This window comes from Rhinopithecus roxellana, chromosome 11, assembly GCF_007565055.1.
Source record: "Rhinopithecus roxellana isolate Shanxi Qingling chromosome 11, ASM756505v1, whole genome shotgun sequence".
NCBI classification, from domain to species: Eukaryota; Metazoa; Chordata; class Mammalia; order Primates; family Cercopithecidae; genus Rhinopithecus; species Rhinopithecus roxellana.
The window spans coordinates 65431796-65445284 of record NC_044559.1 but is presented as its reverse complement, the minus strand read 5'-3'; positions in this window follow the sequence as shown (position 1 = coordinate 65445284).

The following is a 13489-nucleotide window of genomic DNA, read 5'->3' as shown; positions in this document are numbered from 1 at the left end:
ATATATAAAGTAAATATTAACATATCTGAAGGGAGAAAGAGACAGAAATACAACAATTGTAGAGTACTTCGATACCCCACTTTCAACAATGTAGCTTATCCAGAGAGGAAATCAATAAGGACACATTAGTCTCAAACTACACTTTAGACTAAATGAACCTGACAGACATATAAAAAACAGTCTATTCACAGTAGCAGAATACACATTCTTTACAAGTACACATGAAACATTCTCCAGGACAGATTATATGTTAGGCAACAAAACAAATCTTGACATATTTAAGAAGATTGAAATCATACCAAACATCTTTTCTGACTATGATGGTACGAAACTAGAAATCAACAAGTAAGAAAAAAAACTGATTCACAAATATGTGGAAATTAAACACCACACACCTCAAAAAACAAATGCAGCAAAGAAGAAACTAGAGGAATAATTTTTTAAAAATTTGAGCCAAAACAGATGGAAGCACAACATATTAAAACTTATGAGATGCAGTAAAGACAGTGCTAAGAGGGAAGTTTATAATAATAAAGGCCTACATAAGCAAATATTATATAAAAAGATCACAAATAAATAACCTAATGCTACACCTCAAGGGACTAGAATAAGATCAAACTAAGCCCAAAGTTAGTAGAAGGAAGGAAAAAGTAAAAATCAGAGCAGAGATAAATGAAATAGTCTATGGACTATTGCTATGGTGATGGCACCCCAACTATCACTGTTTGTATTCTCTGCAAAGTTTTGATGGTAAAATCAGGCCTCCATCTTGTTTTACATCCTGAAGGCGTGGCTTGTAACTCTGGTGGCAAGGCTTTGTTTAGCAATCCTGCCTTAGGGAACAACTTTCTTTCTGGTTTGATGTCTGCATGTTTTCCTACCCCTGTCTCTTAAAGGATTCCACCCAGCAACTGGGTTTTTTTGTGCCTGTCTGTGTATGTGTTGTGTGTAATGTCTGTAAAAGAGCTGTAGTTAATTTGGCCTAAAGAAAGACAACTGCTTGCATCTAATATTTTTTTAAAGGGAAGATAAAAGCTGTAGTACCTTTCTTTTCAGAAATAAAAGCAGCCTTCAATCTTGTTGGTAAAATGCATGTGTCATTAAAATGTAAATAGGTGAACTAAACTATGCAGGTCTGATGCAAGGTTTCCTAAATGTTTTGAGGTTACAAACTGCTTCTTGAGTTTTGAAAACTATTTGACTTGCGGGCTTCACAATCGTAAGGCCTGGGGACATATGGAACTAACCATACCCTTAATTAAGAAGGGAAACCTTGGCTGCACTTAGCACACAATTAAAACAACTTACCAGGTTTTACACTAAAGTTAAAAATTGCTAAAAGTTACCATTATAACAAGTAATTGAAACTACTGGAAATATATTTACGTGCAAGGTATGTAAGAACAGTAAAATGTGTTTTTTTGTAAAAGGTTATAAGAAGGCATGGAAATATAAATTTTTGCCTAGTGTTAAAGGATTGTTTTGAGTTAGATAGGAAAAGCCAAAGTTTCAAACAAGTGGTAGAAGAACTGTGGAAATTAATCTTGCAGAAGAGGTTCTCTATGCAAACATATTAACAAAATTCAAAAGGGTTATAAAAGAATTTTGCTTCTTAAAGACTTCTAAGTCATCCTTTTGGCAAAATAAATGATTTATCATAATCTGGAATTCTGTTTCATACTATCAAGTGCTTTAAACATATTTAACAGGCTTCTCAAATCAAACCCCAGTTTCAAAATTGTCTTTCCTGACACCTGACATCAGATACTTCAGAGGGCCCCTGGAATGTCCAGAAAAGAGAGGTAAACAGGATTATTTGACATGTTTAGATAAATGGGATTGACAAAATGATGTTCAATCTTCTTTAGGTTATATTTTTGGTGAGTAAGACTAATATATGTTCCAAAATTTATGAGAATTCTAATGTCTAAGTATATGCTATCAATCATAATTAAGGTTGTTATGTTACGTTATTGTAAACCACAGAGATGACCAAACTTCATTGTTAATTGTGTTGCTAAATGTAACTACCCTGGACATTTTGCTATTCACAGACAATTGTCTTGTTTTAATCCGTTTCAAAAGATGGTTTGTAATAAGCTATAGAAATTTAACAGGTCCTCTAAAATACAGACTTCTGATAACTTTGGAAATTGTAACATTGGAATAAAGGAAAACATACAGGACTCATGAAGAGCTGAAATGTTCATGAATATTAAGCAAAACAAGCGTTAACTAAATGGACTAAACTCAGGAAACTGAATGGAGAAAATCTTCCTGACTTTTGCTTGAAATATTGCTGATCCTTGTTATGTTTTTCAGAGTCAAAGAAACTTATTTTAAACTATGGCCTTTAATTATTAAGATATACTCCTAGATCAAAATTTGGAGCATGTTTGTTTCTCTCTGCCTGCTTGCCCTAGAATTTGGAAACTGTGAGTATTCTTAACTTACAGGAATATAATTGTTTGCATCGGTGTGATAAGAATCTATCTTTCTTTTGCAACAGAATGCAATTGGGAAAACTGGTCATTTCACTAAGGCTTTGACTGGAAGGGTATGCTTCCCTTTAAGGAGTCAGTCTCGACTTGCAGAGCCAATAAAAGCCCAGTGGGGAGATTCGCCTCATAACTTTGTCTATGCAGTCCCTGTACCAGGTTCCTGACATGTGGTCAGTAATAAATATCAGATTCTAACAGGTCCGGGAGCTCCAAGTTTATCTTGGGACCTTACAAGGAGAGGATGACCCAACTCACAGGTATTTGAGGATACTAACCCATGGCTGGGCTCAATTTTAAAATACCTAATCTGAGACTCCTTGTAGAACAAAGTTCAATCAAAGCCAATCCAAAAGGCCTATGTAGAAATGATTATTCATGCTGCACTTTATGCAAATAATCAGGCCAAGTATAAAACTAAAGTCTATTTTTCAAACAACTCAGTCCCATTATGATTTGTTTTTTTAAACAAACATGAGGACTGGAAAGAGTGAAATTATATTCCAAACCTTCTCATACATTTGTCATTACATTCTAAACTCACTAATTATTTTTAAGTTTTCTCCTACATTTTAGACTAATCCTGCTTGTTCCTGTGAACCAACCAGCAATCTCTGGCTACAGCTCAGAAAGAACAAAACGGGATGGGTAACAAAGAAATCCCAATCAATATTCTAGTTCTGAGCAATTATCCTGCAAATTCTGCCAGGTGATGGAATAAATAGGGAATAAATAGGATCCCATCACTCAGAGGTTTTCTTTCAGGAAAGTAAGACCAACGGAGCTAACCAAAGCCAGGCACCATGCACCCAAATCCTAGCAAGCATAACTATAGCTACCAGTTATCTGGGTGTGTCATAACACATCCTTTTTCTCCCTTGTTGGAGGAGGACTTAGTTCCACAGTTTCATCTTAACATTTGGCTTATGATAAGGAGTCCATGCAACTTCCCCTGAGACACATTTTTGTCCCAGACTCAATTCCAGGCTTTGGGTTAAAGCCCTAGAAAGAAAATTAGATCTAAAGGATCCAGAGGCAGACAACAACAGAGGTTAAAAGGCACAGTGCAGGTGAGCATGACTGATTCCTGTTGATTAAGCCAACCCCAAACTTTCTGTTTCATGGATAAAGGCCACATAAATATCCATGGCCTAAATGAGGTCTAGGGCACTCCAAGGCTACTGACAGTAGCCGGGATAGAGGCATAGGTGAGAACAGATAATTCCTATTCTCTAGGCCCTCCCTGCTTCATGTGTGCAAGCTGCTTTGGCACTCATGGCAGGACCTGCCTAGGTCACAGGGACTTGGAGATGCAAGGATGGAAGAGGAGAAGAGGACACTCTTCCTTCTCTCCCTCATGTACCCCACGTATCTGCTAGGAAGAAAAGGGAGCCAGGGATGCCTGCTCCCCTCTTTCCAGGTGGGTAGCCATTAATCTTCGGTATGTACCCCTTTTGAATACATCCCAAACCATGGGGACTCCCTTAAAAAATGCCTTTTTGAGCTTACCTTTTCTATTGTTTTGTTTTGATACGTGTTTTCTAATAACCCGATTTGTCTGTTCTTATGTTCAGGCCATCAAACTCCAAATGGCCATGCACCCAGAGCCTCTGACAATGGCCCCTTCTGCTGGGAACCCTCAAATAGGCCTCTGAGGAAGCCTTGACTGCCGTTTCCCCAAAAGAGCACCCCCTGTCAGCAGGACGCAGTTAAGATTAGTCTTTGTCCTTATCCTTATTCTAATGGCAGTTACATATACTTCTTTAGAGTGGGGAATGAGACAGTCAGGTGGGAAGGGGTCCCCAGAAAAATTCTAACTGCACTGGGGTGGAGCCTCAGGAAGTTCACGCATTTTGCAGCAGGGAGGAGCCTGGCCCCTCCTCTTCCTACGTGGAACCTGGGATTCAAGCAGGGGCTCTGTCCTTGCAGAAGATCCCTGTTTCTCTGCTTTTTTTCCCCTTTTCACCCGATAAAACTCTGTCTTAATCACACTTCAGACCATTTGCTAGCCTAAATTTTCATGGCCATGGGACAGACAAGGACCCAGTCTTCAGCTGAACTAAGGAAAAGTCCTGAAACAGTAAGATTTGTGGGCTATATGGTCTCTTTTGCAAATACTCAACTCTGTCATAGTCCAAAAGTAGCCATAGGCAATATGGAAAAGAAAGAGCATGGCTGTGTTGAACTACACAGTGTTTTAATGACAATTGAACTACAGTCATGCACCACATTACAAAGTGTTAGTCAACAACAGGCCACATATATGACAGTGTCTGCATAAGATTATAATAGGTCTGAAAAACTCGTATTGCCTAGTGAGTCGTAGCCATCTTAACATTGCAGCACAATTCTTTACGCATGTGTTTGTTTTGATATTGGTGTAAGTGTGAAAGGAAAATAAACCTGGGAGCCCCCAAATTACTAAGCCAAAGGGTGTCAGGCAAACCTCTCTCTCATTTTATTTTAAAATAACTACAAAGATTTATTTTAAGCTACATACCTCCCTCACAATTTGCCCACCACGAAATTCCTTGTGGGCCTCAAGGTCTTCACCTAAAAACAGTTCTGTTGAATTTTACCTTTGCAATGTAAACTGATAGCTTATCTTCTCAGGGACAGGACAAAGGACAGACGGAACTCAAAGTTTTCTCTGCTCACCTGCATTATTGGATTGCTTCATCTGCCCTATTGTTTATGTAAAAATGCAGATTCACTGAGTCAGACTAAGACACAAGTGACTATTCCTCTACTCTCCTCTCACATGTAAATTTTATATTCAGTGAAAGGCTGATTAAAGACACAAAAAGACCTAAAAGAATGCAAACTTTTGTCTCTTATTTACCGATGACCTGGAAGCCCAAATTTCGAGTTGTCCCACCTTTCCAGACCAAACCAATGTACATCTTACACATATTGATTGAGGTCTCATGTCTCTCTAAAATGTTTAAAGTCAAGCTGTGCCCTGACTACCTTGGGCACATGTTCTCAGTATCTCCTGAGGGGTGTGTCACGGGCCATTGATTACTCATCATTGACTCAGAATAAATCTCTTTAAATATTTTACAGAGTCTGACTCTTTTCATCAACATAAACAAACCCATTGTGCCGCCAGTTGTAAAAAGTATAGCACACGCAATTATGTACAGTATGTAATACTTGATGATAATAAATGCCTATGTAAACAGTTTATGAATTTACTATACTATAATTTTATTGTTATTATAGAGTTTACTTCTTCTACTTACAGGGAAAAAAAAAAGTTAAGTGTAAAACTGCTGAAAGTCAATCCTTCAAAAGTTATCATAGGAGATGACAGCTCTATGTGCGTTATGCATGGAAGACCTTCTGGTAGGATAAGATGTGAAGGTGTAAAACCATGATACTGATGATCCTGAACATGTGTAGCCCTAGGCTAATGTATGTATTTGTGTCTCGTGTTTCACAAAAAGTTTAAAAAGTGAAAAAAAATACATATATATATTTTTTGAGACAGAGTCACTCTGTCGCCCAGGTTGGAGTACAGAGGCACGATTTGGGCTCACTGCAGCCTCTGCTTCCCAGGTTCCAGCGATTCTCCTGCCTCACCCTCCCAGATAACTGGGATTACAGGCATGCGCCACCACACCTAGCTAATTTTTGTATTTTTAGTTGAGATAAGGTTTCACCATGTTGACCAGGCTGGTCTTGAACTCCTGACCTCAGGTGATCCTCCCACCTCAGCCTCCCAAAGTGCTGGGATTACAGGTGTGAACCACTGTGCCCAGCCAATAAAATATTTTTAAAATAGAAAAAAGCTTATAGAATGTGAATATAAAGAAAATATTTTGTACAGTTGCATGTGTTTGTGTTTTAACCTGTGTTAGTACAAAAGAGTCAAAAAGTTCAAAAAACTAAAAAGTTTACAAAGTAAAAAGCTACTGTAAGCTGAGGTTAACTTATTATTCAAGAAAGAAATTTCTTTTTATAAACATAGTGTAGCCTAAGTATACAGTGTTTATAAAGTGTACAATAGAGTACAGTCATGCCCTAGGCCTTCACATTCACTCGCCACTCACTCACGACTCACCCAGAGCAACTTCCACCCCTACAGGCTCCATTCATTGTAAGTACTCTATACAGGTGTACCATTTTTTAATAGCTTTTATACAATATTTTTACTGTCCCTTTTCCATGTTTAGATACACAAATACTTAACTTTTTGTTGCAATTTTCTGCAGTATTCAGAAGAGTAACATGCTGAACAGGTTTGTAGCCTAGGAGCAATAGGCTGTACCATGTAACCCAGGTATGTAGTAGGCTGTACTCTCTATAGGTTTATGTAAGTACACTTAATGATGTTCACACAATGAGAAAACCGCCTAACGATTCATTTCTCAGATTGTATTCCCATCATGAAGCAACATATGACTGTACTTGCAAAAACAGATACAGGCCACATCTGGTCTATAAACTATAGTTTGCTGACTCCTACTGTAAAGCTCCTTATCTCGTATAGATAATATAGAAGAGAAACAGAATTTCAGAGAGCTGGCTTCCAGCTCTGTCACTAACCCTAATGGCTATGTTGTTTTAGACAATCTCCTTATCTCACTGCCTCCATGACATATAAAAAGAAAAAGGTAAACACTAAGATCTCTTCCAAAGTCTAAAATCCTTAATCATTGATTACCCTAGATAATTCTCATAAAACATCTTTTCTTAGATTGTAAAACCTGGAAACAATTTCATCATCGCAAGCCGTTAAAGTTTATATGTAGCACATGGATCATTGCCATGGGATATTGGCCAATGAATATGTATAAAATGTCTTTATTAGAAAGAAGAAGTTTATGCTAAAAGGAAAAACTAGTTGAAAAAACTTCAATGGTATAGCGAATTTATTTTTGGCATTTCATATTTTATCAAGTTCCCATATTAGGTTGAATATATCAAAAGTACTCAAATCCTTTAAATGTGGCATCACTATTTCAAAGTTTTTACCCTACTTATTATAAAATGTTATTTGGAAGAAGGAGTTAAAGTACTTAATGAAAATACATGTAAATAGAAAATCAAATGAGCTGTCAACTATTGCATTAGAGACAGTGGTGGTTGTTATAATGCTTAAAGACAGAAAAGTTAATAAAATACATTAATTATAAATGTGTTTGAATTTTTAATACACGTTTAATAAAATTCATAAAAATTAAACTTTTGGAAATTTTTCTTAAATACGAACAGAAGAAAAATATAAAATAATGAGCATTCTATCATGGAGAGAGATCAAGAAATACCTGATGAATGTTAAACATACTCTTTTATAAACGTGTATATTACATGAGGATTTGGATTTACCAAAGATAATTCCAGTTTTACAAGTTCATAAAGTCAAAGTAAATTATAATTCTTGACTATGTTAACTGAAACCCTTTAAAAATGCTCTTTGTAGGCAGGATATAGTAGAGAAGAGTCAACAGGTGCTGAGACATGAATGAGAAAAATTTAAAACAATAGACTTTTTAATAAAATGTGAGGACATTTTTACAGATTTCCACAGATGAGGAACATTGCAAACCCAGAGTCCTGACTCACCTACATCATACAGTTGGTAATTGGCAGAGCTGAAGCTAAAGCTTGTGAGTCTTAGTTCCTATTCTTGGGTTCTTTCTACTCTACCACTTTCAGCCGATGTGGTGAAAAGTAACATGAAAACAGTAAAATGGCAAAGCCTAAATGTGCTATAAGCTGGAAATCAAGGCTTTCTTTGAGACAACCACAGAACTAGTCAAAGCAACCTGCTTGAAAGAGGTGAAAAGAAAGAAAGTGTGGGAAAATGGGAAATGCAAATCACCCTAGGCAAAGAGAATATCTGGAATAATTATTTGAAACGACAACAACAAAAAAAAAAACTGTGTAAGAGGAGAGGACTGTTTTATATACTCTCTTGAGAGCAAAAGAAATATAACAGGTCTTGTTCGTTCATTCAGTCATTCAGCAAACATTCTGAGGACCTACTATGTGATATTTGCAGGTCTGAGTTCTGGGAAACCAACAGTAAATAAGAAAGACTATCTTACTCAGCAATGGAAAAATAACAAGAGCTATTTTAGAGAAGACAGAGTACTTGGGGGAGAAACATACACAGTCAAGGACTGGTAAAATAATTCTTGCTGAAGGAAGTGGTATTTAACCTGGTCAAAGCTTTGAGTTAGAGTTAGCCATTCAAAGAAGGAGGAAAAGGAAATTCCAGGTGAGTAAATCTTGATTTGTTACCATCTCTATTGACTTTACTGCAGACTCTGCAGGATTACTACCCCTTTATAAATCCTCTAGGCAGTCTTAGCCGCTATTCAAATCTAAATGTGCAGCCCCACAGTCCTCTCCTCTATCTACATCCTCACATTCGGTGACTTTATCCAGATCACTGACTATATCTCACCACTGAGCTATAAACCAGTGTGTCCAACCACATGTTTCTACTCTCTACCTGTTGGTTATTAGACATTTCAAACATAGAGTGGCTTGGCTGGGGAAGCTCGCCACATTTCTTCCATTTTTCTCTATAGAGTGTGTAAGCTCTCTTGGAACACACTAATATTAGCAAGAAGAGCCAAGGTTAGTGAGGACAGAAAGGAACAGATATTTAAGCCAAACAACAAAAGATTAGTAATAGTTAACTATGCATTGAAGGAGAAAAACAACATTCCAAGCCAATGAAGATCTTCTCTATTTATACCTTATTTTTTCTCCTAACAAAGATTATCACTATAAAGCATAAGTGGTGTTTATTTGATTCTTTCTTTGTGTGTGTGTGTGTGTGTAGCCTAAATTCTTACAAAAAATAGACTATATCCATACTTGGTGATGAAGTAATCTTGAAAAAGAAACACTTATTAACCTGTATCACTAAGAGAATGCTGTTGATGCTAGCGAAGGCTCCAGGTATAGCCATTAGTTTTATTTTATTTATTTATTTATTTATTTATTTATTTATTTATTTATTTATTATTTAAGTTCTAGGGTACATGGGCACAACGTGCAAGTTTGTTACATATGTATATATGTGCCATGTTGGTGTGCTGCACCCGTCAACTCGTCAGTTACATTAGGTATACCTCCTAATACTGTCCCTCTCCCCTCCCCCCATGCCACAACAGGCCCCGGTGTGTGATGTGCCCCACCCTGTGTCCAAGTGTCCTCATTGTTCAATTCCCTCCTATGAGTGAGAACATGCAGTGATAGGTTTTCTGTCTTTGCGATAGTTTGCTCAGAATGATGGTTTCTAGCTTCATCCACGTCCCTAAAAAGGACATGAACTCATCCTTTTTTATGGCTGCATAGTATTCCGTGGTGTATATGTGTCATATTTTCTTAAACCAGTCTATCATTGATGGACATTTGGGTTGGTTCCAAGTCTTTGCTATTGTGAATAGTGCCACAATAAATATACATTATAGACACATGCACATGATTTATAATCCTTTGGGTATATACCCAGTAATGGGATGGCTGGGTCAAATGGTATTTCTAGTTCTAGATCCTTGAGGAATCACCACACTGTCTTCCACAATGGTTGAACTAGTTCACAGTCCCACCAAGAGTGTAAGAGCATTCCTATTTCTCCACATCCTCTCCAGCACCTGTTGTTTCCTGACTTTTTAATGATCACCATTCTAACTGGTGTGAGATGGTATCTCATTGTGATTTTGATTTGCATTTCTCTGATGGGCAGTGATGATGAGCATTTTTTCATGTGTCTTTTGGCTGCATAAATGTCTTCTTTTGAGAAGTGTCTGCTCATATCCTTTGCCCACTTTTTGATGGGGTTGTTTGATTTTTTTTCTTGTAAATTTATTTAAGTTCTTTGTAGATTCTGGACATTAGCCCTTTGTCAGATGGGTAGATTGTAAAAATTTTCTCCCATTCTGTAGGTTGCCTGTTGACTCTGATGGTGGTTTCTTTTGCTGTGTAGAAGCTCTTTAGTTTAATTAAATACCATTTGCCAATTATGGCTTTTGTTGCCATTGCTTTTGGTGTTTTAGACATGAAGTCCTTGCCTATGCCTATGTCCTGAATGGTATTGCCTAGGTTTTCTTCTAGGGTTTTTATGGTTTTAGGTCTAACATTTAAGTCCCTAATCCATCATGAATTAATTTTTGTATAAGGTATAAGGAAGGGATCCAGTTTCAGCTTTCTACATATGGCTAGCCAATTTTCCCAGCACCATTTATTAAATAGGGAATCCTTTCTCCATTTCTTGTTTTTGTCAGGTTTGTCAAAGATCAGATGGTTGTACATGTGTGGTATTATTTCCGAGGACTCTATTCTGTTCCATTGGTCTATATCTCTGTTTTGGTACCAGTACCATGCTGTTTTGGTTACTGTAGCCTTGCAGTATGGTTTGAAGTCAGGTAGCGTGATTCCTCCAGCTTTGTTCTTTTGGCTTAGGATTGTCTTGATAATGTGGGCTCTTTTCTGGTTCCATATGAACTTTAAAGGAGTTTTTTCCAATTCTGTGAAGAAAGTCATTGGTAGCTTAATATGGATGGCATTTAATCTATAAATTACCTTGGGCAGTATGGCCATTTTCACAATATTGATTGCTCCTATCCATAAGCATGGAATGTTCTTCCATTTGTTTGTGTCCTCTTTTATTTTGTTGAGCAGTGGTTTGTAGTTCACTTTGAAGAGGTCCTTCACATCCCTTGTAAGTTGAATTTCTAGGTATTTTATTCTATTTAAAGCAATTGTGAATGGGAGTTCACTCATGATTTGGCTCTCTGTTTGTCTGTTATTGGTATATAGGAATGCTTGTGATTTTTGCACATTGATTTTGTATCCTGAGACTTTGCTGAAGTTGCTTATCAGTTTAAGGAGATTTTGGGCTGAGATGATGGGGTTTTCTAAATATACAATCATGTCATCTGCAAACATGGACAATTTGACTTCCTCTTTTCCTAATTGAATGCCCTTTATTTCTTTCTCTTACCGATTGCCCTGGCCAGTACTTCCAGCACTATGTTGAATAGGAATGATGACAGAGGGCATCCCTGTCTTGTCCCAGTTTTCAAAGGGAATGCTTCCAGTTTTTGCCAATTCAGTATGATATTGGCTGTGGTTTTGTCATAAATAGCTCTCATTATTTTGAGATATGTTCCATCAATACCTAGTTTATTGAGAGTTTTTAGCATGAAGGGCTGTTCAATATTGTTGAAAGCCTTTTCTGCATCTATTGAGATAATCATGTGGTTTTTGTCTTTGGTTCTGTTTATATGCTGGATTACGTTTATTGATTTGCGTATGTTGAACCAGCCTTGCATCCCAGGGATGAAGCCAACTTGATCGTTGTGGATAAACTTTTTGATGCGCTGCTGGATTCGGTTTGCCAGTATTTTATTGAGGATTTTTGCATCAATGTTCATCAGGGATATCGGTCTAAAATTCTCTTTTTGTATTGTGTCTCTGCCAGGCTTTGGTATTAGGATGATGGTGGCCTCATAAAATGAATTAGGGAGGATTCCCTCTTTTTCTGTTGACTGGAATAGTTTCAGAAGGAATGGTACCAGCTCCTCTTTCTACCTCTGGTAGAATTTGGCTGTGAATCCGTCTGGTCCTGGACTTTTTTTGGTTGGTAGGCTATTAATTATTGCCTCAATTGTACTTGGTTTTCAATGATTCTTCCACTCTGTTACCTGAATACACATAGCAAATAAAATCTCACAGCAATTTGAATGAATCATTATGAAAGCAAAAGACAACAAAACGGTTTGCTAATATCTTTGAATTCCTATGTATATGACCTTGTACTTCAGTCAAAACAATCTATTTTTTTAACCTAACCACATACTTCACTGATGGTATTTTGTGGTATATACAAAAATACAATAATAAAAAGAGTGAGTAGTTCTACCGTAAGACTGATTTATAATGACAATTTTTAAGACACAGGGGAAATGAAGAATTGAGCAGATTCTGTGAAGTGAAAATTCCCAATTATGTTGTTCCCTTGTATTAATTAAACAGGTGCTAGGTAGTTTTCAGAGTAGCACCTCTGAGACTTCTGTTATGCAGAATTACTTACAGTTGTTAAATGTTATGCTCTTCTCAATGAAAGCACTAATACAAATCCTGATTGAGCATCTATTAGGTAGAAAGTACAGCTCCTCTTGGACTCCCTTGAGGAGATACTGACTAATCCTCAGGCAACTCTTCTATTTCCCCAAATCTTTGTTCGTTAAGAAAAAAGCCCACTTTGGAGTCCTTCCAATGTTTATTAAATATGCTTCTGACAAACCTACTTTTCTTAAAAATCTTAGCCCATTTCACCACTACTGCCTTATTATATCATTTCCTTCAAGAAATATCTTCACTGGGTCCCACATACATGACAGAAATAGTCCATATTTTTAGCCTAATATTTAAGGTCTTCGAAACATTGAACTATCTCAGTCATGCCCAACTCTGTTTGTGACCAAAACCTGCAGCTTTTGACAAAACTTCATTTCTGAGATCCAGAATCTAAGAACCTGATCAAGCTCTTTTGTTTCTTTCTCTCTTTTTCTTTCTTTCTCTTTCTTGCTTTCTTTCTTTTTCCCTTCCTTCCTTCCTTCCTTCCTTCCTTCCTTCCTTCCTTCCTTCCTTCCTTCCTTCCTCCCTCCCTCCCTCCCTCCCTCCCTCCCTCCCTCCCTCCCTCCTTCCTTCCTTCCTTCCTTCCTTCCTTCCTTCCTTCCTTCCTTCCTTCCTTCCTTCCTTCCTTCCTTCTTCCTTCCTTCCTTTTGTGGCAGAGTCTTGCTCTGTCACCCAGGCTGGAGGAGTGCAGTAGCGCCATCTCAGCTCACTACAAGTTCTGCCTCCCGGATTCATGCCATTCTCCTGCCTCAGCCTCCCAAGTAGGTGGGACTACAGCCACCCGCCACCATGCCAGGGTTTCACCGTGTTAGCCAGGATGGTCGCGATCTCCTGACCTTGTGATCCGCCCCCCTTGGCCTCCCAAAGTGCTGGGATTACAGGTG